Here is a 27,467-nt window from a genome sequence, read left to right as displayed (position 1 = left end):
CTGGTTAGTAGTTTAGGATACATGGGGCTTAAGTATTTGCAAGGTGTACAGAAATCTGTGGCATTCGACTACGTTTACATAATTAAACCAATAGCGCTGTCGCCTTGGGCGTACCATGACGCCGGATGGTTCAAGAGCAGGGACGTGCCAGTATTCGAAATTCTAAAATCAGTGGATGAAGTATACGCGTATTTGATCGTTTGAAGCAATAAAATTATATGCAGACTCAGTTATTCTAATGCAATTGATTATTTTTGTCTTTTTTGGAACACTTCAAGAATAATGAACGTAGACTTCGAATTCTTGCAAGGTTCTTAGGATTCCGCGTAATTTTATGCCGTTTTAATATGTCAACATGTCGCGCTACCACTATGCCAACACAATGGACCTGGATGAAAGAGTAGGAATCTGCCAGTATTTTTAAAGAGCCGCCTACTGAATTCGCTGATGGAATCGAATTTGAAGAATTAAAATTTTTTCGCAACTAATCGAATATGTTCTTGACTTTTAAGAGGCTATACTTATAATTGGTAAGAATTCGAGCAGGACACGTCCGAGGTTTGGTCGACGATTCTGCGAAGAACTAGAACCGCTCAGACAGTGAACAGAAAACTTGGCAGCAGCAAGCCAGGTTAACAAACATCACCCTGATAGCCGGTCTCAAGGGGCGTGGCTCATACCCAGCTATTCCATCATTCACTCATATCAATCAATCAATCAATCAATCAATCAATCAATCAATCAATCAATCAATCAATCAATCAATCAATCAATCAATCGAACTAAATCAATCAATAAATCAATTCCGTGAGTTCTAGCAACACTTATCCTATTCGATTAACCAGCAAACACAACTTTTATTACTTTGGGTTGTCAAAAAACACTAATTTTATCGCAATTCTCGACGAATTCTTCTAAAAAAATCTCGTGTTTCGTTCATTACGGGGGAAAATATTAAAGAATACTTTCTAGCAGCAAACCCAGGGCAAAAATTATTCCGACGCAAGAGAAATTGGCTCTTATACATACACCTTGAAAATTAAAGAAAACACACTCTTGAGCTTGATTACAGACAATATAAAACCAGCACATATAGCTTACGATTAGAGTGCCAATGGCGAATATATGCTCTTTCTGCATGGCACTCAAGAAAAATGCATTTTATCGCACTCAGGCTTGGAAGAGATACAGACGCGACATTTAAATATTACCCATGGGTCCAACTCTCTTACTTAGCGAACAGGGATGGCGTCCACCAAGTTGTATATTAGGCATTATCTACAGTGCAACTGAATACAGTTCCCCACACTGGGCGGCGCGCAGTTTCGAAGAATCGATCGGCATGCAATCGAATTATAAGACGACGTTCTCAAGCTCGTCAAATATCGCAAGGTCTTCTTACCTGTCTGCGAGGATGAAGTGAGGCAGAGGTTGATAAGCATCAGTTCAGGCGCGTGAATGAGGCGCGCGCCAACTATTTATTAGATTGTATCTTCGAAATCTCTTGCATTACTAATTTCTACAGAGCAGTGACACCACAAAGTTTGCAGACGTGCAAAATGGGAGCTTATGCAACTGGTTGCTGCAGAACAGCAGGTCTACATTAAGGCTGGCAGATTTGTAAAACTGCAGTCTAGTAAGCGTAGGCGAATTTTTCACGATGCTTTCCAAAAGTCTCTACCTACAGTACTGCAATATTAGAAGATTAGAAAAGTATTTACAATAAGCGCATTCCAAACGAGAGCCTGCTTGAAAGAGGTCGAGAGAATACATTTACAACGCAAACTAAATAACTCATCCCTTTACTCACAATACAGAAATAGCTCCAAGCAAGCTGAAATGTTGGGACAGTGTTCGACAACATTCACTACTGTTTTTTCTTCATTGCTGTGCGAAGAGCCTTCACATTCCTATCCAGAGCGCGATTATCTTCGACGACGTAGTGTCCGAGCACCATAAAATATTGTAACGTCTCCATTGCAAGCTTCGGTGATGTTCAGACACAAAATTTACTGGGTGCAGGTATTGAAGGCGCGCTGTAACAGGAAATTACCCACTACATTTCAAGATATGTGAACAGCCATGTTGGATATCACTTAGGCAAGCAAAAAACATAAATGGTTTGTGGTTTATCTGTGTTTAACGTCGCAAAGTGACTGAGGATATGATGAGGGACGCCGCAGCATAGTGCACGCGCCTCTAGAATTTTACCTCCATGATCGGACCTGCATCTTTCGGGTCAGCAGCCGAGCGCTATAACAACTGAGCCACCACGACGGCTGAAATATGCTTTAATAGAAAGGTAACAAGAAGACGTTAGAGATCACTGCAGATGATCGCATTGGAGGAATGCAAAAGCATTGACGCCTCCTCGACACTTGTCGCCTCTCTTTCGCCGTCACTGATGTTTGCTTAATAATAATTAACAAATTAATCTATGTGAATCAACTTCTTTCGAATAATTATCACTCATCAAACACACTTAAGTCCATTTCAGACTTTATTTTCACTTATTTGCCTATATTGCTGTGCACAGCTGTTTTCCTGTCTACTCAATGTAATGACGTCCGCGCCATTTCGACGTTTTCTATATTATTGACTCTATTTAAATAACTAATCACGGTATTGACATCAAGTTTTCTCTGCATCATCCTCGTATTTTCCTGTATCGATCACAATTATTTGTTTGATTCTATCTCTTTGGAAACGTCATAATCACTGCGGACACGTTTTGGTGACACGACCCCGTCGACATTGCCTAGATATACTTTCGTATTAAAAACGAATTCACTCAGCGTTAGCTTGTCGCAAACCACTCTCGCCCGCACTTAATGAAACAATACGGACTGCATACGCTGGTCACCTCACCTTTGCCTTTGAGCAGAGACAGATGTGCTGTCTGCCAGCGCAGTTGATCCTGCAATACCATAGAATGCACTGAGAAATTGTCGTCTGGTGGCAGAAACATCTGGTCTTTTCTGTTATTTTATTAGTATAAGGGGATGGCAACGAGTGGCCTGTGCGGGCGTCGTCCCGCGACGCCTTCGAGACCAAGAAAATAGTAAATAAATAATGTACAAGTAGATAGAGTCGTCTTGATCCCCCGAAAAAGCACACAACAGGGGAATCTCTGATAGTATGACGGTGAATAACTGGCTTAATTGCATATCTTCTTATGTAGGGAGCCAACGACACGAGGCTAAAGTGGAGTGCACTGGCTTCGCGCCGTCAATTTCACAAGGCTTTCAATCAGTAAGTCTTTATATGCCATCTCATACGGACGACCTGAGCCCTCCACACTGCTTCCACGCTCTACTTTAGAACACTTTCACTCGCCAGTCATAGAGGTAACGTGAACGTAAGAGTAGAAATAGCCTACTTCTGGAATGAGCAATACGTGCTTGCCTAAGTAACCATCTATTGCGCAACTAGCTTCACGGAAACCTTCATTGCACTACCCTTAGAAATATAAAGCCGAGGATTGTGTTGGAACACATACCATGAGTCTGGGCTTCTCACGGACTTGAGTGGGGTAGAAAAGAATGCAGTGGGAAAGGGTACTATAGTGCGCTTTATACGGGACTCACATTTCAGTGTTATTTCGTGCACATTTTGCTAAATGGACGCAAAATCAGGGGTACACACATGACACAATATAGTTTGGCAAAACCAGGGCGCAATGCTGTGAGTTTGAGTTAACAATTGCGCAACGAAATATGCCAATGTAAAGTAAGAAAGGCCAAGGGCTGCTTCTGCCTGAGGTTTGTAGCGACCGGTAGATCGCCAGAGTCCTCTCCGCAATAATAATATTATTAATAATAATAATAATAATAATAATAATAATAATAATAATAATAATAATAATAATAATAATAATAATAATAATAATAATAATAATAATAATAATAATAATAATATATTAATTGGTTTTGGGAGAAAGGAAATGGCGCTGTATCTGTCTCATATATCGTTGGACATCTGAACCGCGCCGTAAATGAATGGATAAAGGAGGGAGTGAAAGAAGAAAGGAAGAAAGAGGTGCCGTAGTGGAGGGCTCTGGAATAGTTTCGATCACCTGGGTTTTGTTAACGTGTACTGACAAAAAGAAAGTCCCAATTCAACATTTCATTATCTTCAAGGACGATGTGGGCATTTTTGGAGTGATCTTGCGACACATTGCCTTGCCAGCGGGAGATTCAATGCATGAGCACACTCTTCGCACATATGACGTCTATGGTATGTGATGACAGCTGACAAAGATATCATGTCTATTTGCTTGAGATCGATTCTCTTCTTTTTGTTGCCTTTTTGTTCATGTGAGGGAATTGTGACCTAGTGACACACGGGGAAAGTATTCGCTTATTTCCAATAGCGTGTATTCCTGCAAGAGTACGCATTTTTCTCTCTAGATATGTGAAGATTCGTTACGCTCCAGTTTTGTTACCGCGGTGACTATTGGGCTGTGTTTTGAGGAACACTGAAGACCACACAAGTCAAGTATTAATGTGCGCAACATGCGTTATTCAACTCATTGTGCTTGTGTTGATATTTATCCGGCAACAAAACCGGCCCACCAAGGGAAGCTCTTGACTTCCTTACCAGAAAGTTCGAAATGTTTCCGTTCTTAATTAAATGACGCGGTAGTGGAGGCTGCGGGATCGCCGCCAAAAATTTGTGTCTACGGCTGCATTTTACTTTTTGAAACTGTCTTTTGATGGTGACGCCTTTTTCATTTTTATTTCTTTGCTAGCTTGCAGAAATTCACTTTTTGGTCAGAGTGTCACTTTGTTGTTAAAACACGGTGCCCTATAGATTCAGGCCGACTTCTATTTGGTCACGGCGTTCATGTAATGAAGGAGTCTTTCAGCTAGGTTTTAGTTCGTGAAAAGAATGCATTGTGTTGCTGTGCTATGCGATGTCTTGCTGCGCGCAGTGGTGTTTTATGAACCGGAAAATCACCATTTGTGTAGCAATGTAGCAGAGTCTAACTATGCAATCAATACTGTTTGAACCGCTGAAAGTACAACCAATAGAGATATTTTGTTGGAAACATTCACACGGTTTGTGTATCTGGCAAAGCTTAATACCTGAAGACATTGGTTTATTTGTACAATCCGGTAAAGAACCCTGCGAATTCCCCAGTCTCCAAGCAATATCTGCGTCAGCAAAATTGTGTGTCGCTACACACTGAGCGTTTCGTATTAATGGCACAATAGCATGCGCTAAAGCGCCACTGGAATGTGTCTGAACGCAGTGGGTGGGACAATTCATTGCAACGCATTCCTGAACAAACACAAAGGCAATGAAAGTTCCTGCATGAATGCAGCATTTGCCGCTGCAGTCTTCGGCAGAATCACAATTTTAAGCTTCGCTTGGAACCTACTCCCATTTTAAGTGCAGTCTCTTTGCGCCTATCGTGTGACCGAAGGAAAGAGAAAATTCCTGCATACCTAAAAGTATATTAAATTAAGCTATAAATAAAAAGTACCAAGCAGATATAATGACGACCGGAAATGCCCAGAGTTGCCTCCCACGAATCTAATAAAAGATTTTTGTTTTGAGCCTTCTAGCACAGTTGCGCTTTTTTTGTCACTTGTCGACAAGTAATGCCCAGTCGGACGGAAACTTTTTGGAGTTCACGAAAATGACGCAGGGTTTTCAGCTCCACACAAAGGCTCATTCTATAGCTGTGTTTCAACAGCTTGAAATTGCATTCTCATCTTTACAAGCGAAACTTCCAACGGAGCAAAGTAATTTAGCCAAAAATATGGTCGCCTTTCCTGCTCTTCCCGCATTATCGTTCAACAGTTTCCTCGTTTTTGACATTCCTGAAAGGCCTGAAAATTTACTCTGGGGAGAGGAGCGCGGTTCCAAAAGCCGGCTGCGAACGCTCCAAGCTCTCAAGGCATGTTTTATATCCCGCTTTCAGGTGAACACCAATGTCTGCTTAAATGATGCTGCTGCGTTGCTTCAGAGCAGTCAGGCTTGGAAAAAAAATGGTGACATAGGCCGCGGGACCTCCTCAGGGAATATTCTAAATCCCTGCCGGAAGTACCACAAGGCGCTCGGGAAACTGAGTGCCGTGGAGTGTTACCGAGGCACCACCTACTCCACGCAGTGATGTCAGCCGCCGCCAGCAATCAATTCAACGGTTTCATAAAAGTTGCTTCTTTCAAAATTTTAACGAAAATCTCATATTTCTGCTTCGCATCGAGTGAGAGAGAGGGCTTTCGAAGCACTAATAAGAGGAATGAATATTTGTAGAGATATTTTTTCACCGTCTGTCTCATTTACCAGCAGTATCATTCCATTTGATGCAGCCTGATACTGGGGCACCTTTTATTAGGAAGCCTCACACTGTCATTTCTTTTGCTTCGCAATGTAGCCGTAAGGCAGTCTTTCTGCGCTGGCTTTAATAGCTAGAGCCCTCCATATTCAAACCCTCTTCCATGCAGAAAGCAGTGTGGACACCTATGTTACTTTCAGAAGCTTTGGAAACGGCTGATCTCTTCAAATATCCCCTGAATTAGTAATTGGCACCGAATATTTTCACTATAACCTCTAAGAAAGGTGCAGCTGTTTGCAAAACTTCTTTTTATATTCTCAGTTTTTCATCAGCTTCACTGTCAAGCATAATTGCAAAGTAGGATCATTACAGCACCGCATTTGATGACGGCGCTTGAGTATTTCCCGCCTTAATGATATCAGCACCAATTTTCAGTGTCCCGTTGCATCTTGCGCGTCTAGTCAACGAAAGTCTCGAAACGGAGCTTTCACCGAACCTCACCATTCAACACGGTGAATTTTGAGGGGCCATCAAGATTTGAAGTCCATTCTCTCCAGCTTTTTATGATGCGATTGACAACTTTTACGGTTATCAGCCCACGATCCACAGACACTAAAAAGAAAACGAAGAGTCACCGTAAACGGGTGAATATCATTAGGAAACTCCATCTAGGCGCCTAAAAACGACACCTCCCAGTACGAGATACCAATGCAAAATCTCGAATCTTTTTCTTGCTTTCCTTTTGTAAGGGATGCCAAATTACGTGTATACTCCCAAAAAGAGGCCCAATCGAGCGAGCTAATGATTGTTTTTTTTTCATCAGAAAAATCTCGATGCTGTGCATACCAACTCACTCGAAATGAGAACTAGCTATTCCACTAACTTAAGCGATCACCAGCGCCATGAATGGCAATGAGGTGCCATTGAGCGGCCGAATGACATTTGCATACAAATGATATCTTCCTGAACGTTATGGTCAAAACTTCCAACAAAGACCTGTATTGATATGTACTCAACGAAGCAAAACTCTTCTCTTCAGTGTGATGTACCAAGTTCTGGATCCGTTTGACTCGTTTGCTTGCTGTTTGCATTACCTCACGAATCAAGAAATTAGTTTTTCCTTGAGAGGGGCTCTTATAACGACATCTCATGTTGACTTGAGCCCTGAGGCTATGCAACCTAATTGGGGTTGCCGCACTCACGCGAAGCCGAAAACGGACTCTGAATAAACGGCGTGCGCCTTCTTGATTACGGAGTTTTCTTAACGCATGGCTTAACAAGGAAACTTATGTGGCTTGCTTTGTACATGAAAACCGGCAGCCACTGCTCTGAAGGATCTCGCCATTTTACGACTGAAGCTTGCTTTGTTCTCTGGAAAGAATTGAATGTATTCTATTTGAAAGAAGTTTATTTTCAAGCTTTGTCACTTTTTGTACAAGACAACGCATTTGCAGGTCAATCAGCGACCTCTTCGGGGTAGCGGAACATTAAGAATAAAGCGCATCTGCAACTTTTATGCTGCTGTGAGGCCGAGGACCATAATCTCTACTGCGAGTACAGAAGATGTACAACTGCGGCTTTTAAAACTGCAGTGATTAACTTTCTGACTGCTTTATTGGTCATCGAGCATTACGCCACAGAGTAGCATTGCTGTCGAGAAGGAACGGCGTAGAGTGATGGGAGCTGGAATATTTTCGACAATATGTATTTCTTAAACTTCAATTAAAGTCTCAAGACACCATCATTTACCTTCGAGTGCCCTCAGGCAGGGTCAAAGCAGAGAACTCATGTCGGTGGTCGAATGCGGGAGCCAGGCAGCCACCGCGCTGGGTGTGAACTTGAAGTTAGCTCAAGCCTTCGAGGAATGCGTCTTTCGTCCGCCCCTCTTTGTGCTCTTTGGGTTGAAAATTCAGTTCTCAAAAAGATTAAAGCTTTCTTTCCGTGAAATGCATCGCGGTCCGGAAAAGTCGAGCGCCTTCTTAGAAATGCGTTATAACTTGTTATCGTTTTCAATTTGAGCAAACTTTTTGCGTTTAAAGCAACACGCTTTCCCTCAACGACACCTAACGATTCCTCTAAGCACTATTTTTGCTTTTTGAGGCGTGGTTTACATTGCCCTGCGTGGAAAGAAAGAGCTCAAAGCATTTACATTGCAAAACAGAGAAAACATTCATTGTTTCTATCGCGCTACGCAAGGCTATAATTATGCAAAGAGGAAAGTGTCGTAGTTTTAAGAAAGGAGACTAAAAGTTTAAAGGATTTTTCCTTACGGGAAACAAACAAAAGGCTTTCTTCCATTCGTCAGAGCCTTTAGGACCTCAAATACAATCTCTAAAAGAGTTGCCCTTCTCAGCAACAGAAAACCGTCAGTGTTTTTTTTTTTTGCGTGAGAGTTTGGAAGGCGCAAACTTTCATGGGAGGTTCGCACGCACGTACGCACGCAAGCACGCACGGACGCTCGAACGCACGCACGCACGAACGCACGCACACGCATGCACGCACGCATACGACGAAGCGTCAGTAACAACTGTTTATTATCAAGTCTTGTCAGTGCAGCAAGAATGATATTTTTATTGTTTTTTAAAACGCAGTTGCTTCTCGTTCAACAGCTTCCTCCTTGTTGAGATTCGTGAAACGGCTGAGAAACTCCCGCAGGGAAAAGAGCAGGGCCCGAAAAACTCGTTCTGAATTCTCGAATCTGTGATGACTTGTTTAAATCGCATTTCCGGGTAAACATCACTTTCTGCACAGATGCCGCTACAAACATATATGTCAAGAGCCACGGTCACAAAGTATTTTTACACAGCTTAGAGATTCCTCGGGTGAAAGCTTTGATTTGTTGTCGGAGCACTTCAAGAAGTCTTCAAACTTAGTTCGGTAGAATGTTACCGAGCAAACGCTCATCCCACGGCAGTCGTGTCAGCGGCCTCCAGCTTCCAATTTAAGCCCTTCAAAAGCGCTGCTTCTATAGGTTTTATAGCAAACTACAATTTTCTGAGCATTCAGCGAGACACTGTGTTTCAGAAGCTACAGTATTGTAGAGTACAGCACCTACTACAGTACAGCACCCGTTATCATGGCATCCCATGCGGGCTAGATCCTTGAGGTCATGAAGCATAATTCGGGTTGGGGAACTTGTGTGAAGTCAAAAAGCAAACTCTGAAAACCCACTGCGCGTCTGCCTAGGGTAGGAGTTTTGTTGAATCATGGTTTAACTTGGCTCACGTGAATAGCTCACATGGTCCTCGAAAACGAGCAGTGACCGCCCGAAGGCCTCAGATCGTTAGACCACTGAAACTGGATCTGCTGCTTGGAGAGACATGTGTCGCTTCGAATATAAGGCGTTTATTTGCGAGGTCTAAATTTGTGCACTTTTCTCCAACCCCACACATTTTAAAATCACAGTGTGCTTCTCTGTATGAGCGAGCATCGACATGGAAGCGCATTTACAAAACTTTTCTTGCTGTGGGGCCGAGATGTAGCATCAATAAGCAATGTTTCGTAACTTTCACCTCACCTCTTTCCTTTCGTTTCTCACTTCTGCGTGCTATCCTTTATTTCGGCTGCCCCAGCTCAGGTGCTTCTTAGCTTTGGCAGATGCCTGAACTAGAAAAATTTTTTCCTTCCTTTTTAGTTTTATTTCATAATTAAGAACTTACTAGTAATACTTTCATGAGTGACCGGCAGCATGGCTCCGCTAAGAAACGCCAAGTACCTTCTCACCGCTTTTTACGCGTGTGTGTTCCCTAGCCAATGCGGCCACCTCGAACCAATGAAAAAGTATACAAAACACCTGAAGTGCGAACCGGAGCTTGAGAAAGCAGTCTTCCGTCTCAACGTTTCCGGTGATAATAAATATAGGAGTTATTGCCCAGCCGAAGTTTGGTCCAAACAAATCCAAAGTGCAGCAGTTTGAATAGAACGCTGAAGCGTTAGGTGCCAAACATTTCTCGCGGATGATTTTCTCGGTGACAGGCAGCTGACTGCGAGACTTAGAAAAGGGTGCAATATGGAGGGAATGATAAAACCCATTGAAATACCCATGGATGCCAAAGAAGTCCAACGCGAGAGAAAACAAAATACTGCAACTTAGACGACAAAATCTAACATCTCAGCCTATAGCAATGTCCACAGCTTTAACCCCTTTTTTAATCTTATTACCGCCATCCTCTTAGTGGACTCTACTGTTGTTGTCCCATAAAGAGCTTACAAGCCAGCGAGGAGAAAACTAGCTCCCTTCTCGCAAAAAAGCGTGCACGTTACAAAAGCTGACTTAACCACTTTTCCTTCAAACTTGGCGCTTGCGCCTGTAAAGGGCTGGGGCCGAGCGTTCCCATGAATGGAGGTGAACGCCATATTGGCAGTCGAGATTAAAGGCGGACGGTGGCGGCTTGTGTGTGTTTTATATTACGAGGTGCGGGATCACAGGAAGTTACCAGGAAGTCAACCTGAGAAGAAAAACGCCTTTCCGAAACCTGACGGACCGCGAGAAAGGAAAGCACATCGCCCGGCGCTTTTTGCACACCCGGCTACTGAACGACGCGAGACAATTTATGGAAACGGAAGCTGGCACTCTTCCGTCTTTTAAACTGATGCAATAGCATCTGAAGACTTTTAAGCATGGCTTATGCCCGCTGAATCAAGAGCCTCAGAGTTTTTTTTATCATATGGATGTGGTAGAAGACTGTTGCGTAAGTCGTTGAGCAAGAAAACAACGCCGTAGAAGCCTTGGCGTTCGTCGCTCTTCAGGCGAACCCATCGCTCTGGCACAGTGGTGGTTATAGCGCTCCTGTCCACCAAGAAGTGAGGCGGTTACTGTGTCTTTTATTTTCTGATAACCAATCTGTAGGTAGTCACTCGTGGTACTTTTGTGGCCATCCTTTCTATAGAAACTTTTGCAGAGCCTGCAGCAGCTGGACAAGGATGATTTGGCTCACGCTGCGGAAGTTAGACCTGCACCGCTTTGACGACAACGGGTCCTACTGGCCGACCTTTTTGGATATGTAACAGCACGCCACGCCCTACAATAAAATGCGCAGCTTAGCAACAACAATTGTTTTCATTACTCGAAGACATGTGCTGACTGGAATGGTGGCAAGTGCGAATGTCGGCTTGGAAGTCTCGGGAACGTCAATCGACACTACCAGTGATGGTTTGAAGGCCTCATTCGGCGTCGAGCAGCTCCTCGTGCAGCGGTTCTTCGCCACAACCTCCGGATGCTCAAGCTCGTGAAGTCACGTAGCCAGCTGATTGCTTTACGCAGTGTCTAGTAATAAGTGTTTGTCAACATCTGCACGCACTTGGCGTGCAGGAGGAATTGCACACTTGAATATTCGTAGAGATCCTCAACAAGGTAATACTAGCATGCGGGAGGTGCGGGGTTCGATCTCTAGTGCCGCCGGGTACCCGCCGGTGATAAAATGGGTGCAAGTTTTTTCCTGGTCTGTGCTCGGGTTCTTTAGGGTGAAATGCCTGGGAAATGGGACTTTGACCACACCTTGAGAAATGGAAAATACCTTGTGTCATGGCGCTCTTTGGCCGTAGATGCCCTTGCGCTATAAAAATCTATGATCATCATCATCAACAAGGTAATAGAGGTTCAGATCGCCATCGACCGCTACAGGACGTGGAGATTCCAGCCGAAAGTCTCCGAACTTCAGACGCCGGAATCAGAGCTACAAAAACTGCTTGTTCTCTTCCAAATCGAGGCGGAAGTAGGGAGATGGTCGCCGGCGTCAAGTGAAGCTTTCAACAAAAGGTACAGGGCTTCCATTCGGTGAAAGCATGGCGCCAAAAAAGGTAAGACTTCTAATAAGCTGCACATCTCCAACCAAAAACTTTAATTTGAAATCCAGCGTATCGAACGCGGCCCGGCTCCTTCATCAGGGGTGACTTGTGGCATTAGTTAGCGTCTTTAAGAATGTAGGAGAGGAGGAAGTCAAAAGAACTAAAGCTGTGGTACGGAAGGCATGCGAGAGGGGGAGGAGGGAGGTTAAGGCTGTGAGTCACGTTGTCTCACTGTGGGGAGGCGGTCAATCGCGACTTTTCTTATTTTTATTTATTTATTGATACTGCGATCCTTTACAAGTTGCAGAGCGAAGTCCCTGGGCCTGTACTGGGGGCAGGCTTCTTTTTGCGCCGTTGATGTTGTTCGATGTAGTTTTGATGTACCAGGAATCGGCTAGGGGTCTTTTATGGTAATTCTTTTCAATTTCGAGGATGCTGGTTTCGTCGAAGTTGATTCAGTGGTCTGAGTCTTCGGAATGTTCTGCTACACGATTTCTCTACCGAGAGAGCAGTAAACCAGTGACGAGAGGCTCTATCCCCCACACAGAAGCCGCAACGTTTATTTGCTCGCGAATATCAAATCCAACGAAACAATAACGGAAGTTTAACAACGAATGGATTACTCACTATTTTCAGAAAAGCGTAGCTCTGATGTCGTGGTAACAATTCTTTTCGTGGTAGAATTATTCTGCCCTTGTCAATCTTGAATTCTTTCCCGCTTTCCTCAATAAATAGCACGATATAAAATTGCGAGCTTAAGTTTCCTCTCCAAACATCAGCACCATTTGCACTCTCCTGGTTCTTCTGGTGCAGCTACGAGAGCGTAGTTTCCTATTTAACACTTAGTGACGAGAAGCACAACAAGCATCTTATATCAGTCCGTCTTTGCTGATTCTACGCACCGTTCACTATTCCGGACCTGTGCTAGGTACACAAGTTAAATGGGCGTAGCCCTTGGTGATGGATGTCTCATGTTCTTTAGTATTGCTATTGGACGCAACTTAAGAAACGAGCGGCAGTTCTAGATACAAGACAAAATGTAGATTTGTATGAAGAGGAAAGATTCCGCTATGTCGTGGTAATAGTAACAGCGATGTAGAGTTTGGTGTTGTCGTAAAAATTGAATGCGGTTTTGAACGAGACAATATTTTTATACGTTTCTGGTTTCAACCAAAGTTCACTACGATTTTAAACCATTTAGAAATCGCAAGGACAGCAGAAAAATTAGGGAGAGGAGAGACCCTTACGATATCTTAATCCATGAAACAACATAACAGCTGTCGAAGAAAGAAAATCCTTGTAGAATAATACTTTCTCGTATCTAATTTTGAACGTAAAGTTCAAGTAAATGGTAATTTCTTAAAAAAAGCCACAAAGAAAAGCAGCTACCTAGCGTTTTGTGAGAATGCGTCCCACGATGTCCGCTTATGTAGCGTCGAGTTCAGTCGTCCTAGTTACGGTGCTTCCGTCAGCTTTTTACTCCCTAAAGGCAATTTTTGTTTCAATTAGATTGCATTTTCCAGCGCCACATTCAGACATAGAAGCTTATGTGATCTGTATGCGCCACTGCAGCATAAGAAGAGTGCCGTAGCTAATAAAATCTATTTGCTCGACCAAATGTAGCGCTAGAAGCACCTTTCTCAAAGCTGTTCTCTCAAGGCCACCGTAAAGTTCATTCTTCCAGTTGTATTGAAGATAATTTTAAACTCATACAGCTTCTAAAATTGTAACTTTCTTGTTTGTTCAGAAAACGAATTATCTAGGACTCGCCGTTGGGCATTGCAAATACATGTATTTTTCTTCTAAACTCTTTGTACTCCTTGGAAGTACTTGAATGTGTGATGTAATACTAATCTTTTCAACTGCTCCGTCCCTACCTCACTGAAGGGCAAGGAGTATTTCTAATCATAAATACGTTCAAATTCATGCATTATCTCTTGTAAACTTGGGAAAAGGATGTTTTTTGCGCGTAATTCTTGTAAACATAGAGGCAGAAGAATTGAAGGTGTTCATTAGACTTCATTGGAAGAATGGGTTATTTGCCTCCTTTAGGAAATAACTTGGAATAGTTAAGCGGTAGGGTTGTCGCCTTTATCAACAGTACATCGGTTTGATTCCGGACAGATTTGGAAACCCACCAGTGTTTTTGAGAGGAAAGAATTCTGAGCCTGGGTGTCCCTGTTATTCTTATGTATTTAGTGTGCGCTAAAATATCTGTTGGCTCGTTTGGAGGACATTTGAATTTTTCTTCAACATACTGAGCTCTTCCTACAAGCCCCTTCGATGTGCCCTGATTATTAACAAATAATCTCGCATATTATTGTCTTGATCATTTTTTGTGTATTCTTGTCCTGCTGCCTTTCTCTCCCGAATTCTTTCCTCAACGCCGACAAGCTGGTCAGTGTTTTTCATATAGCAGCTCAATGTTCTTCTTGGGTAAACAGCTTGTCTTTATCTCTCATGTTTCTCCATCAACACATGTTTACGCTTGCTTCCGCCTTCTGGCATCTAAATTATTAAAGGCTGTGTGCTTGTTGTAGAGTTTCAATACCGGGCCCACATGATAGACGCTATTTATTTGAAGGGAACGTTTGCCTGAACTAATACATGAAGGCTCTAATATTGACATTTTGCACCAGTCTTAAGTTTTCACCCATTTAAAATGTTTAAGCGGGAAACGAGAAAGGTACACAGCCAATGTTAGTGTGCATATAAACTGGCTATTTTCTGAACGGTTGGTATTTTCGGGAAAATTGACTTGAGTTGTTGAGTAGCGTAAGGTAAATTTAACGCAAGAGTGCAATGAATTAAGGACCAAGGAAAATGCTTCTAGGGTCTCACAACCGTGGTCTCATATAATAAAAAATGTCCATGTAATGCAGGTATATTGTTCGGTTTTTGAGGTTTAACGTCGCAAAGCGACATAGGCTATTAGCTTCGCCATAGTGGAGGGCTCCAGAAATTTCGACCAACTGGGGTCCTTTAACAAGCAGTCATTGCACAGCACAAGGGCCTCTACCATTTCGTCTCCACTGAAATGCGACCGCCGTGGCCTGAGTCAAACCCGTGCCCTTAGGGTCAGCAGCCGAGCGCAATAACCACTAAGCCTCGGCGTCGGCTTCAAACACAGGTATATAAGGGGTTTTTCTAACAAAATATCATTTAGAGGTTTATACTCCAGTAACCCCGTAAAATATTCGCCTAAGTCGGTGTGAAGACACTGCCCATACTTGTTGCAAATACTTGAAGGTAATAAAAAAATCTAATTCAAGAAAGTACAGCGTTAGTACCGATCGATGCAGAGATAGATACACTTCAGTTTTTTGCAGGTGTAGAATTTGATTTAGAGAGTTACGCAGCTATCCGATTCATTAATTTATGAGAATATTTGTCTGAAAAACGGCAACGTCATGTTTAACCAGTATGCTATTCGCTTGGAAAATGGCTGCGTCATTAAGCGACTCTATAATTCGAAGAAAGTGTGGCGTGTCATGGACCAAGGAAGGAAAGATGGGCGGAATGTCTGCATCGTAGTGGTTAGAAAAAATTGAGGTTTGGTGTGTGGGAATAATTATTCAATACGATAGGCCTTCCCTACATATATGCTGTAAAATATTTATCAGCGGAAACCTTATGGATTTTAGGAAGCAAGTAGAAGCGTCCAGCTTGTTTGTTTGACGGATTCAGGAAGTTGTCTGATTTCATTGCTAGTTTCCTGATAATAGATCCACTTGTTTGCTCAGAATTACTTTGCAGAACTGTATGGTGGGATCGAGATGTAATTTGTTATATAGGGAAGGGTTGGTGAGTTCCTTTATGACCTTTTTTATATTCCGGCGGGAAGGATGAATATGTTACTATCTTTGTGTGCTGGCTTATCAGTATATCGGTAATAGGTGCTAACTAGTTTAGAGTAGCCTGTTCTGCCGAAGAAAGGTTACTTCGCGTACCAGCTTGCTTTGGCTATTTCTATAATTTATTAGGGGATAGATTTAACATACAAGTCTAGTTCGAGACTATGTTACGTGGCCGTTGTCTGCATGCTGTGTGCTCTGCGAGCGAGAGAATTAAGACTGGCGTATTGAGATTCGAGAACACATGTTGGCCACATATTAGAGGCTGCAGGTAAATGAGTGACGTTGTTTTTCGTTTTTACAGCGCAGTACTCCTTAATCCGCATTCATGCCGAAAACTCTAGTGGACATCAATGAAGTCCATAGGCATTGAATTTTTTTTTTTAGTGGAGCAAAATGTGAGGCTACGCTTCAGATTCTGTTTGCCGCTATCATTTAAGGATTCCAAAATAAACCTCGTATGTGTGTTCTGCCGCAGTAGCTCAGTGGTTAGGACGCTCGGCTACTGATCCGGAGCTCCCGGGCTCGAACCTGACCGCGGCGGCTGCGTTTTTATACAGCCAAAACTCGAAGGCGCCCATTTGCTGTGCGATGTCTGTGCACGTTAAAGATCTCCAGTTGGTCGAAATTATTCCGGAGCCCTCCACTACGGCACCTCTTTCTTCCCGTCTTCTCTCATTCCCTCCTTTATTCCTTCCCTTATGGCGCGGTTCAGGTGTACGCCGATATATGAGACAGATACTGCGCCATCTCCTTTCACCAAAAACCAATTATTAATATTATTCTAAAAGGGCGCACTGATTTTATATATCCTTCGTAAGGAAAAAAATAATACTCAGAATATAGTTCTTTAGGCCGCGCACAGTTGCAAAAACTATGATTCGCTCACTAACTTTTGCGATTCGTTGAGTTTCGGTCTTTGCGGCCCCGTCTGCTACGCGGGCTCCGCCGTAGCGATCCTGCAATACTCTCACCGGTGCTCGCTGAATGGCGCTAGCTACGAAGAGATTGCGGCGGCTCCTAACGGATTCCAGTTGCCTATAGAGCAGCGATCATTGTCTGTGAGCCGTTCATGTATATTACGCCTTTCCTACCCTCGCGGAAGGCCATGGATGAGGCGCGCGCCGTACCGACTCTGGCGCCAAACCCTGCGTAACCATGCTTAACAGAGCTTTCGTTCGTATCGCAAGGTTTAACAAGCGCCAAACCTCTGCTAGTTTTTTTAAGCAACAGAGCAATGAGAGCAGCTGTCCAGTTTTCAATTTTCGAGGGTTCTTATGTTGCGTGTACCCTAACCTTGAGTGTTCAACAGCGCAACCCGCAGCCATAGCAGAGGACGTGGAACGTCCTGTAATACCGCATGTGCGACTTTGCGCTTGATTGAGCGCTAAAGGTGGCACATGTACAAGAAGCATCTTATGCTACTTGGCATCAAGACTTCGAGAATCAAGGCTCTCGTTAAGCTATGAGCAAACGATGGTTGAGAATTTAGGGGCTCATTATCTCAATAATTGCAAGCAAGCAAACGGTCATTGGAATCAAATAAAGCAAAGTCGGATATTTTCGTTTGTGTTGGCGTTGGTCAATGGATCGAGAATATCTATTTTACCGTGCTTTTTTATGAAAATATTGATAAGTAAAAGAAATCGCAACCACAACCTGCTGGTTCTATCCTATCGCACCACCTTCGCATGGTTCCGTGCTCTGCCATCATAGCTACGACGGCGACTTTGTAGCATAATACTTTCGATTGTGTTTATGACAAGTGTAGCCCACACAATAAAGTGCTTCATGTGGAAAGTCTAGAGGCTGATCTGCCTGATCTCTCTAGATTGCTTCAATTCCTCTTTAGTTCCTAGTGCCCAAAGTTTACCTACTATCCAGCAGCAGCCAATTCGCCCGCTGTTTACAGATCTGCAATCGTTTCAATCCTCGGGATATCAGGAATGGGGATTCAAAATGATTCAGAGGTAGCGGCTAACACATTGTTAGAGCGCGCCTCCAACAGCTGCCTGAAAGCTGCCTCTATGCCTTCGCGTCACTGAAACCTAAAACCAAGACGATGGGATTTTTACGAGCGTTAGCTCTTGCTCATCACGTTTCTCAATTTCTTGGGGCTGCTGCCATCTGCCTTCGGTGTGAAATTTTTCAAGTCCAAGAAATTCAAGAAGGCAACCCCATTGTAAATTGATATAGCAAGCCAACTGGCGATTGATTGGTGACGTCACTGATTTATCCAATTAGTGATTGGTTGGTGACGTCTTTTATAGATCCAAGATGTTGGCCAATAATGATAATTAATTGACGACGTCGTTAATTAATCCACAATGGCGGGCGAACTTAGGGGTGTACCTCATTTTAATCAATCTCATTCATATTAATTCTAGTAAACCAAAGAGCTAACGTTTAACGTCTTCCAGACGGTGGCGGCATCTTTTTTGTTGCGTTGTGTTACCACGTGATAGAAATTGATCGCCCTGCCGTGATAAAAATATGAAAGTGGCATGCCTAGCAACAATAAACACAAAATTATATGTATGTCTCCGGTTGTAGGTGCTGGAAAGTACTCAAAACATTTTGTCTCTACATCTTGTAATAAGGGCTTAGTTTTTAATGCTCCTTGTTAAATGCCTTTGGAAAGCAGACTAGCTTGGGGTTCTGGTGTGTAAGCGTAACGTTGGATCCACGTGCAGAGATTTGATGGCGGATAGAGCAATTCCGCCTGCTCTAAGCAACACCTTCTGGCAGTTGCTCAATCTCTATGTTTACACGTCTCCGCTTAGTGTTATCGAGTTACAGCTATTATCTAGTCAAAACATTTTTTGGAAAAGAAGTTCATAGCTAATTTGAATGCGCCTCCTTCACCTGCCTGAAGTGTAGCTTACAGCCTCCGCTAAACCTAATCCTGACAGATAATTAGGAGGACGTCGCGAATATTGGTTGAGCTTGGAGACCATGTCTTCGAAGTTGATTGTTCTGCGGATGAATTTCATGATTTCCGCCGTCCAATGTACGAAAGGGTATTCGATTGCATTTTACGCAATCCCTACTACGCAATTTACTCCAAGTTATCGGTTTTCGATGGGAAAAAGTTAGATCCATTATTAACGTTAGGAATGTCGTGCCTGTATAAATTCCAAGCCTCGGCGCAATTCGGATGCATTTCTCCTTAAGTGCCTTGCACAAAAAGCAGTTCCAGGCTAGCGGCGCTTTGAAAATGAATCAATCATGGTCTGTTTTCCTTTTATCTTGCATAACTGAACCTGTAATCCTAGCATTTCCCAACGCTTGACATCCCGTATGCTTGACTGCTGGCATTCGCACAAGCTCATCGCAGCGTAAGCACAAACATGCTGCACACTTTTTTCTAATACTAGAAAATTACTGCTGCGTGATATCTAACTAAAAATGCTGACAGCGGACAAGGGTAGCGAAATAAGGGGCTAGTTATGAAATAAAAATAAAGGAAGCCTACTGCCACTTAAACCATGGCAAGCATCGATTAATGTTTCCATTTTTGTTCTTTGTAGCGATAGCTAAACTAGGTCAGCCACTTCGCGAGGTCAGCGTGGCTGCGCGCTGAGACGTGGCACCACCGCTCCGCCAGCTGTGCGCATGCGCGGAGTGACGTCAGAGCACGCAGCTGGTGTGCGCGCCGCGCGCCTACGCTACGCTAGCATTTCGAGCCTACATTAGCGTGGTGGCGCCGTGGCCACCGTGGCAGCTGCCGGCGGCGCGCCGGCGAAACAGAGTGGGGAAGGAATGGAGAGAGGGAGAGGGGGGAAAGAGTGAATCCACGTCCAGGGACGCAGATGAAGGAACGGCCAGCAAAACGCAGCGGTGAAAGGCAGACTTTTCAATTCGACTGAGCGAGTTCCAGTCGGCCAGCTGTAGCTATCGCGTCACTCCAGGTTTAACCAGACCTAAACCAAAGCCATTTTTGTGGTGGTGATCAACTCGAAATTAGCAGTGTAATTATTTGATGGTTAAAAGTTATCTAACTAAAAAGTAGAAGAAAAAAATCGGACGAGACACAGATGCTCCACCTAAAATGCATGACGCGATAGAATTAATGTGTTGATGCCCATATATGCAGAATTCGCCATTCTGTGCTCAGCGTTCATAGATCTCTGGAAGTACTCGTACCATTCCTGAAGTCGTGGTGCAGCCTTCCCGCGCCAACTTTCGCGACCAATCACTTAACTCCCTCTCCAACTCCAATCAATTTAATGAAGGAGGACGTTCTGGTGGGCTAGTTGGTTCATGATGAACAGAAAGGGTATAAACTGCGCGAACAAGACGGGACGAGAGACTGCGCTTTGTCTGTCGATTTGTGTGCCTCTCGTACCGTCTTGTTCGCGCAGTTTATACCCTTTCTGTCCAATCAATTTAACTGTCCTCTCCCAAGGTGTGCAGATTGCTCACATTCTGGTGGGCTAGTTGTGGTGAAGTTACAAGGTTACGTGACGAAGGTGGCCCACCTGCCTCCTAGGTTGCTTCTCAGGTTATTTGTCGTAAACTTTCGCTCATGGTCAAAGACGCCGACGACGCCGACGCTGGATTTCTAGCGACACGACCTTCATAAGGCTATCGCATTAAAGCTACTACAAGGCGCCGGTGGGATCCGAACCAACGTCCTCCGAATTTCGCGTCCTTTGCTCTACTATCCGTGGTGCGGTGCATGCTGTCCGATCTGCTTTCGATGGGGATTTACGTCTTGTGTAAAATGACATTGAGAGTGTTCACCAGCGCCACCATCATCTACAGCTGTGAAGGAAGTATGTCGTGTATTACCGCGAGTGTCATTTAGGAACGTGACTGAGTGGCGAGGGTGGAACCTGTGCGAGCACCCTCTTATATTACCTCACAGAACAGAATCAAGACCTCCAGAACCGAGGCCCTAGTTAAGATATTGAGCACATAAGGGCAGGGAAATGAGGTATGTCGCACAGCTTCCACTCGCGGTAATAGAGGAGGTACTACAGCCACCGCTATGGATTGGAGTGGCACTGGTGGGTACTCTAACGTTTAGGTAATAGAAAGCGTAGATACTTCCGAAAGGATAATTTTTGACAGACGATACCGTAGCTGACCTGGTAGAGCAGCGGCTGCGGAATTCGGAGGTCGTGAGTTTGAATGCCACCGGCGGCATGCGCTAGTTTTTTCTCCTAGTTTCAATCAATCAATCAAAGAATCAATTATCTTTAAGAAATGAAATAATTAAGGTATTATGTTGCGTTTATGAACACCCTAAAATAAAGAAACTGAAAACATTCCCCTGTGCTACCTCCGGTTTTGATGACTGTTCGCTCCATTTATAAGGAGGGTGAGAGGTATTAATGCATGGAAATCTTAAGTATGTAGTGAATTGCCTTAACTAACTTAAATCACGAACCAAATTATGTTCAGAATGCCTTTATTTTGAACGGGTGGCGATATCCCAATTTTTCTATCAGGCTCTACCCATCTGTGCGGCTTGCGAAATTCTTCTAGCGAACTGTTGTCATTGTGTCACTTTTTTTCGTGCAAAAGAACAAAAACAAGAAAATTCGTCCAGCGATCTTGTCTGAGAAGCAGTAGAAGATGTTGACAAGTCGTCCCTTTTGTGCTTTGGTGACTGTAAAGAGAGGAAGCGGCATAAGGAACTATCAAGACACATGCACAACTTCCACCGGAAACGGAAGCGCTTCTCCATCGCTTTTTGAGTCGGCTGCTGCTTTGAACAGACCGCAAAAAAAAAAAACTCGTCTTATTTTAACCCATGAACACTGATAAGAGCTGCAATATATGACGTAGTCAAGTCTAGTCGTCAGTCGCGATTAAAGGCTTGCACATTTGCTTCGTTCAGGACTGCGTCACCGCAGCAAACACACTTTCTCTTGTATTTTTTTTGTAACAAAAAGTTGCCGCATTACATTTCTCTTGGTTTTAATTTATTTTTTGCCGCGTTGCAGCGATACGTGGACAATGCTCGCCCTTAAAACCAAAAATGTTACAATCACAAATTCTTGTCCCCAAGAATTGCTGCCTATGATTTTTGTCTGATATTCTCGCCTTTTTCTATAATCAGCAATGCTCATTTAACGCGAGACTGTTTTCTTTGTTAAGAAGTAAATCGCTCACTATTTTGGTGTCCGACTCTTTTTTTTTTTTTAACTCCGTCTGGACCTACGCGCTGTCCTGTGTCTATATGTACAATATTTGGTCCTGATTTCATCTGCATGTTTAATTGCATCTTCCCCTGTTTTGAGATGTTTTCTTGCCTCCAGCAAGATGCCAGCGTTAAGAGCTTATTTTTGTCTTCAGTGATAAGGAAGGCACCCTCAAAGTTGATTTTTCTGACAGTCGTTTCGCTTGGCCATTTTATTCTATCCACTGACTGCGCTAAGCTGCTTTATCCTTCAGCAATTATCAGAACATTTAACTTTTCTAGAAGTCGGTGCACTCGGATCTATTGTGTTGTCTCTCCGACATACTGTTACTTTTTGTGTTGAAAATCTTCGCCGCTCTTGGTTCTTTATTCAGGAAAAAACAGCCAGTTTATATGGACACTGACTGTGAGCAACCGCAAGAAATGTACATATTGCGCAAAAAAACGAAGCGAAAATGTACTAGCGCACTTTTTGCGAACACGAGCTCCTTCAATGGATTGCCTAAATAAAGACCTGGTGCATTGCGCGATTGGAAGGCTATCGCAATTCGTTTCTGAAAAAAAAAACAATAAATGCTTTCTCTGGTGGGATCCTTTTGTTTGCGATACCACTGAATGTGAAGGACAGAGCAACGCTTCGGCTGGGTGGGTGCATGTGTTACTTCCTTTTTTTATTGTTGTACAAAACTGTATTACATCAGTTTAGTCTGACTGCGTTAAGCTTGAAGTGTGGTTTATGATTTTTGGGAGTTTAACGTCCCAAAGCGACTCAGGCTACGAGGGACGCCGTAGTGAAGGGCTCCGGATATTGCAACCACCTGAGGCTGTGTAGCGAGCACTGACATCGCACAGTACACGGGCCTCTAGAATGTCACCTCCATGGAAACTTGACTGCAGCAGTCGAGATCGAACCCGCGCCTTTCGGGTGAGCAGCCGAACGCCATATCCACGAGCCACCGCGGTTGCTTAAGCTTGAAGTGATGTAGCGGCAGACTTAGCGTTTAACAAAGCAAAGAAGAACCAAACAAAAAGAGAGTAAATTAAACACCGGTAAAATATTTAAATAAACGTAGAGAATCAAGCCTGTGATTAAAAAATAAGCCTGAAATTTCCGTTGTTATTTCGTTAACCCTTTCTTGACTCAATGTTTTTAATGAAAGGCCTAATACCTTTAGGTTTACTCAACAATGCATCTAAAAAATGTTCGTTGGGCACTTTACAACGAAATATTCATTGTGTAGTAGGTGTTGATTATTAGTTGTGTAATAGTTGTGGCGTCAGCAGTGCCGTGCGCCATCTTGCATTCTAACATCGATCCCACGTGATCGTTCCCGTGAGCCTGAGGCGGTCGGTTTGATGTTCCCGCCTTCAGCAGCATGGGGCTGGGCGCACCAGTGTGTTTTTCTATACTTGCTGAATGGTGTGTCCTAATTTAATGTGATCAAGCATCTTTTGTTTTGTGTATCACCGTAGAAACTTCAGTATCCATGTATATCTGTCAGCCGCTGTATCAGGTACGCGGCGAGTGTGGGCCGATGTACTTTCATTGGTGTGCACTTCTCTGTTCTTGGCTGCTGGAAAGGCTGCTGTACTGACGCCTAAAACGGAAGCATTTGCTAATTTATTCTCCATAAGTGCTTCTGCCGGTGAGATAATTTTTTCACGACACTACGAATATCCCCACAGGTAAGTGCCATTCATGTTCAAGAACATTTTTTCTAGCGTCGGCTTACTTATTGCAGGACTGGTTGGTCGCAATTTTAACAAAAGAGATGTTTTATCTTTTAGAAGAGTTATTTGCTGGGCTAGTTGGTGATATTATATACTAAAAAGATTTTTGCGCCAAAACAACACACACAAAAGCGCCCGTGGTGTCGTCGTCTTTCTTGTGTGTTGCTTTGGTGGAAAAAATCTTTTTAGTATTGATGTTTTATCCGTGCTGGGTGTTGAAATTGCATATTTTGACTCTGCATGGATACAATGAATTAATATTTTACTTACTGCTTACTTCTCATACTTGATTGAAAACGGGGATTGAATGATGATTGCAGCGCCCGTCCTGTGGTATGTGATTTCTGTGTGTCCTCGTCCCCTTGCGCTGGGTGAACATTTCTATGCCTCCGCAGTGCGTAAACACTCGCTACAAAAACAAAAAAAACAATGCACATATCGTGTCTGCAAGGAGGCATGTTTTTGCTTTCCTCTTTATGTGCTTCCAAGTATTAGCGATTCGGCACTGCATTGTGTTCTCATTGCATTTCACTTTGTAAGCCCTAGCACCAGTTTGCCAGTTTCTGGACATCGGGGTTAGAGGCGCAGCCAGAAAGAAAATATCCAACTCTCACGTTTCTCGGAACGGCGCGCGCTAATTTCAGTTGCCTGTTACCACCCTATGGAGCGTCACGCTGTAGCACTTCGGCCGCCAGAGGACTCCTAATATGGTCGCGTCGCTAGAAATTTGGTGTTAGATTTCGCGTTTCTCGTTGCGCTCACAATAATATTGTCGTTGAGGCGCTGGTGCCGCGAGTTTCATCAAGTGGTGTTTGCATTCACAGAATTCGTGGTGTATACTTGCGTTAAAGTTTTGCGCTTGTTCCTTGCCTTGGCTCAAGCCTCGTGAGACCGAGCAACGCTTAGTTCTCGACACGCCTGCTGTTCTTTCTTTTTCCCTTGCGCTGTTTTTTGAATGGTCATACTATACGCGAGCAGCTTTGCTCTTATATCTTTGAGCGGCTCCATTCCTTGAGCGTGATACGACTGCGTGTCAACAACTCGCATTCGCGAACCGATCTGAGGCGCCTAGCTGGCGGCGAATCCAACGCCTGAAAAAACAAAAACAAATGGTAAGGATTTAACGCAGCTAAACCAAGTAAACAGGCAAAGGCATGTGTTTAGCTTGATTGCATCATAGTTTTGCTGTGCTGAGTCGCCGGCAGCTCTGGTGACGACAATAGGTTCAGGGTAAGCTCAGATCAAGGTTAAGCTGATCGGATCTGTTCGGCAGCTGATGGGAGGTAATGAACGGCCTAAAGGTTTGGGCAAATTGGTGCGACGTGCTCTGGGAGGAATGCCGCGGCAGGGAAAGACTTGGGCGAAAGAAAGAAAACACGCTTGTTTGTGTGTTTTCTTTCGTTCGTCCACGTTTTTTCCTGCTGCACCGTTCCCCCCAGAGAAGCTGATCAAGATGGCGATGTGCATTGCACAGCGCCAGGGTGTGTTGCAGTTTAACACGAGGCGTTATCGGCTGGACGATTTTCTGCTCTGATAAGCCAAGCATCCACAGGGTAATTCGTTTTGCGGCGGACTTTGTTTCTGTATCGGGAGCTCAGTTTAATAGTTCTAAAAGGTGTGGTCTCTCGATTGTAATATGGGGATCGACACCTGTTGAATGGGAACGTGAGCCGCCCAAGTTCCTTTCGGTCTCTTTGAGCGCTATAGCACTGTGCATATTACTGCAAAATGCAAAAACCGTGTGCCAAATCTTCAGCGCTCTGCTCAGACTTCTGTCCCCGTGGTCTCTGAATTTTTGCCAGGGAGACCAGTTGTAATCTGTTTCTCGCCACTAGAATTTAATATGTACTTCAAGTATTCATATTACAACTCTCTTTATCCAACTTTTTCACATGGTTTTCTAGAGGTTTGTGTGGGATTCATCTTTTGAATCTATAAGGCGTGATACCATTTTCTGTCCTGTAAGTGCTGGCGGCCTTGGTTTAGTGCACCTGTATGGCCTGCAGATAGTTTCACGTTTCATGTTTCTTCAAGGCACTACATTTTCAATAGTGCGTGAATTCTTGCAAGTCGTAGCAATGGAACGGCGGGAAAATTAGGACTTTAAGATAAGAAGCGACGGACACAGCGCCGAACTTACATCTGAGTTTGTATTTCGTGCGATATCGCAATAAAAACCGAAGGCAAACAACACAAGCAAAAACATTGTATTTGTTATGATAAATACAATATTGTAATAAATTCTGTGTTTGTTACGACTTCGCATCAAAAACACTCAGTTGCAAGTTAGGCGCTGTCTCTTTCACTTCTTGTCTTCCTGTCCACTTTTTTGGCGCCTTCCCATTGCTATGATAATGAACTAACTTGCCCAACAGTCTTCCCTCTTGCAAGTCACTAGAGTTCATGTAGTACAGAACCTCATTGCGTTCTGTAATGTTTCTGATCGCCCGTGTTTGTGGGGCCCCATGCATGAGTTGTATATGGCTGTTCGTTTCCTGCTTGTTCTTTTCTCTCCTGGGTTTCTGTTTTAAGTGTTCAGGAAGCGGTTGTACAAGGATTGAATTTTGTATGCTCTTCGCTCCGCCGATGTACCGTTCTATGTATATTTGTTTACAGGGACATGTACTCAGAAGAGTATGTAAAGTGCCCCTCTCGCCATGTAGCAAACCATTTTTTTTTCTAAGCTACATAGCGAGACATTGCCCTTTAAAACATGGTTAGAAAAAAGGGCATTCTTTTGTGCCCAGTAAATTGCCGCATTTGTGATGCTCCTAAAACGAGTGAGCATTGTTACATCGATTTCAATCATGCAATACACATTTGGGACATTTTGCAACGGACATTGAAAAAAAGACTTAATTTGACTTCATTCTGTGCGGTATCTCACTGCATTGTCATTTGTTGGTGACACGTTCTTTCAGATTGGACTACTCATCCTTTGCGAAACGTGCATTATGGACTGACATTGTGAACCTGTTGTTTCTACAAGAGACCGCTTTGGCAGAATAATTGTTCAACTGAACAAATTTTAAGCCTAGACTGAATTTGTAACACAGTGGCAACCACTTGTACTGCTGTGTTCTTAACTGCCCTTTTTATAGTGCGTCGTTGCTTAAGTGTGACGATTATGGTATAGTAGTGATGTGCCCAGTGTCGCGTCCTTTCTCCTGCTTGGCTGTTTAGGTGCGTCTTATTATACTTTGCGTTCATTTGTGATTGTTTTGTTCGTGGCTTGTACATAGTGAATATACATAGAACATTGCTTCGCTGTAATATACATCATGTTAAAGAAAAGTGGTGATACTTAAGTGCTCTCAAACAGAGGCTAGCCGCGAAGCGGATCCGTTCGCACCCTTCTCTGGTTCGAATCCTAGTCGCGGCAATATTTATTTTATCTCTTTATTCAAGGTTAAGAATTGGACGATGGCCTGTTTTTGCATTTTTGGTAGTGAAGTAGAGCTCTCGCTCTAAGAGAAGCCGCCTGGTAGTGACGAAGTATGCGAACAGCCGGAGGCGTACGTGCCTGGCACTGGATAACACATTCCAGTATTATTTAACATATTTCCTATGTGTTCATTTGGTGGAGGCATTTTCTTGCCATGAAAATGTTAGCCGCCCCATTTTCATGCGCATCTTGCACCGTTAAATTTGTAGATAC

This window comes from Amblyomma americanum, chromosome 9 (genome assembly GCF_052857255.1).
Source record: "Amblyomma americanum isolate KBUSLIRL-KWMA chromosome 9, ASM5285725v1, whole genome shotgun sequence".
In the NCBI taxonomy this organism is placed as follows: Eukaryota; Metazoa; Arthropoda; class Arachnida; order Ixodida; family Ixodidae; genus Amblyomma; species Amblyomma americanum.
This window is presented reverse-complemented; position numbering follows the sequence as displayed.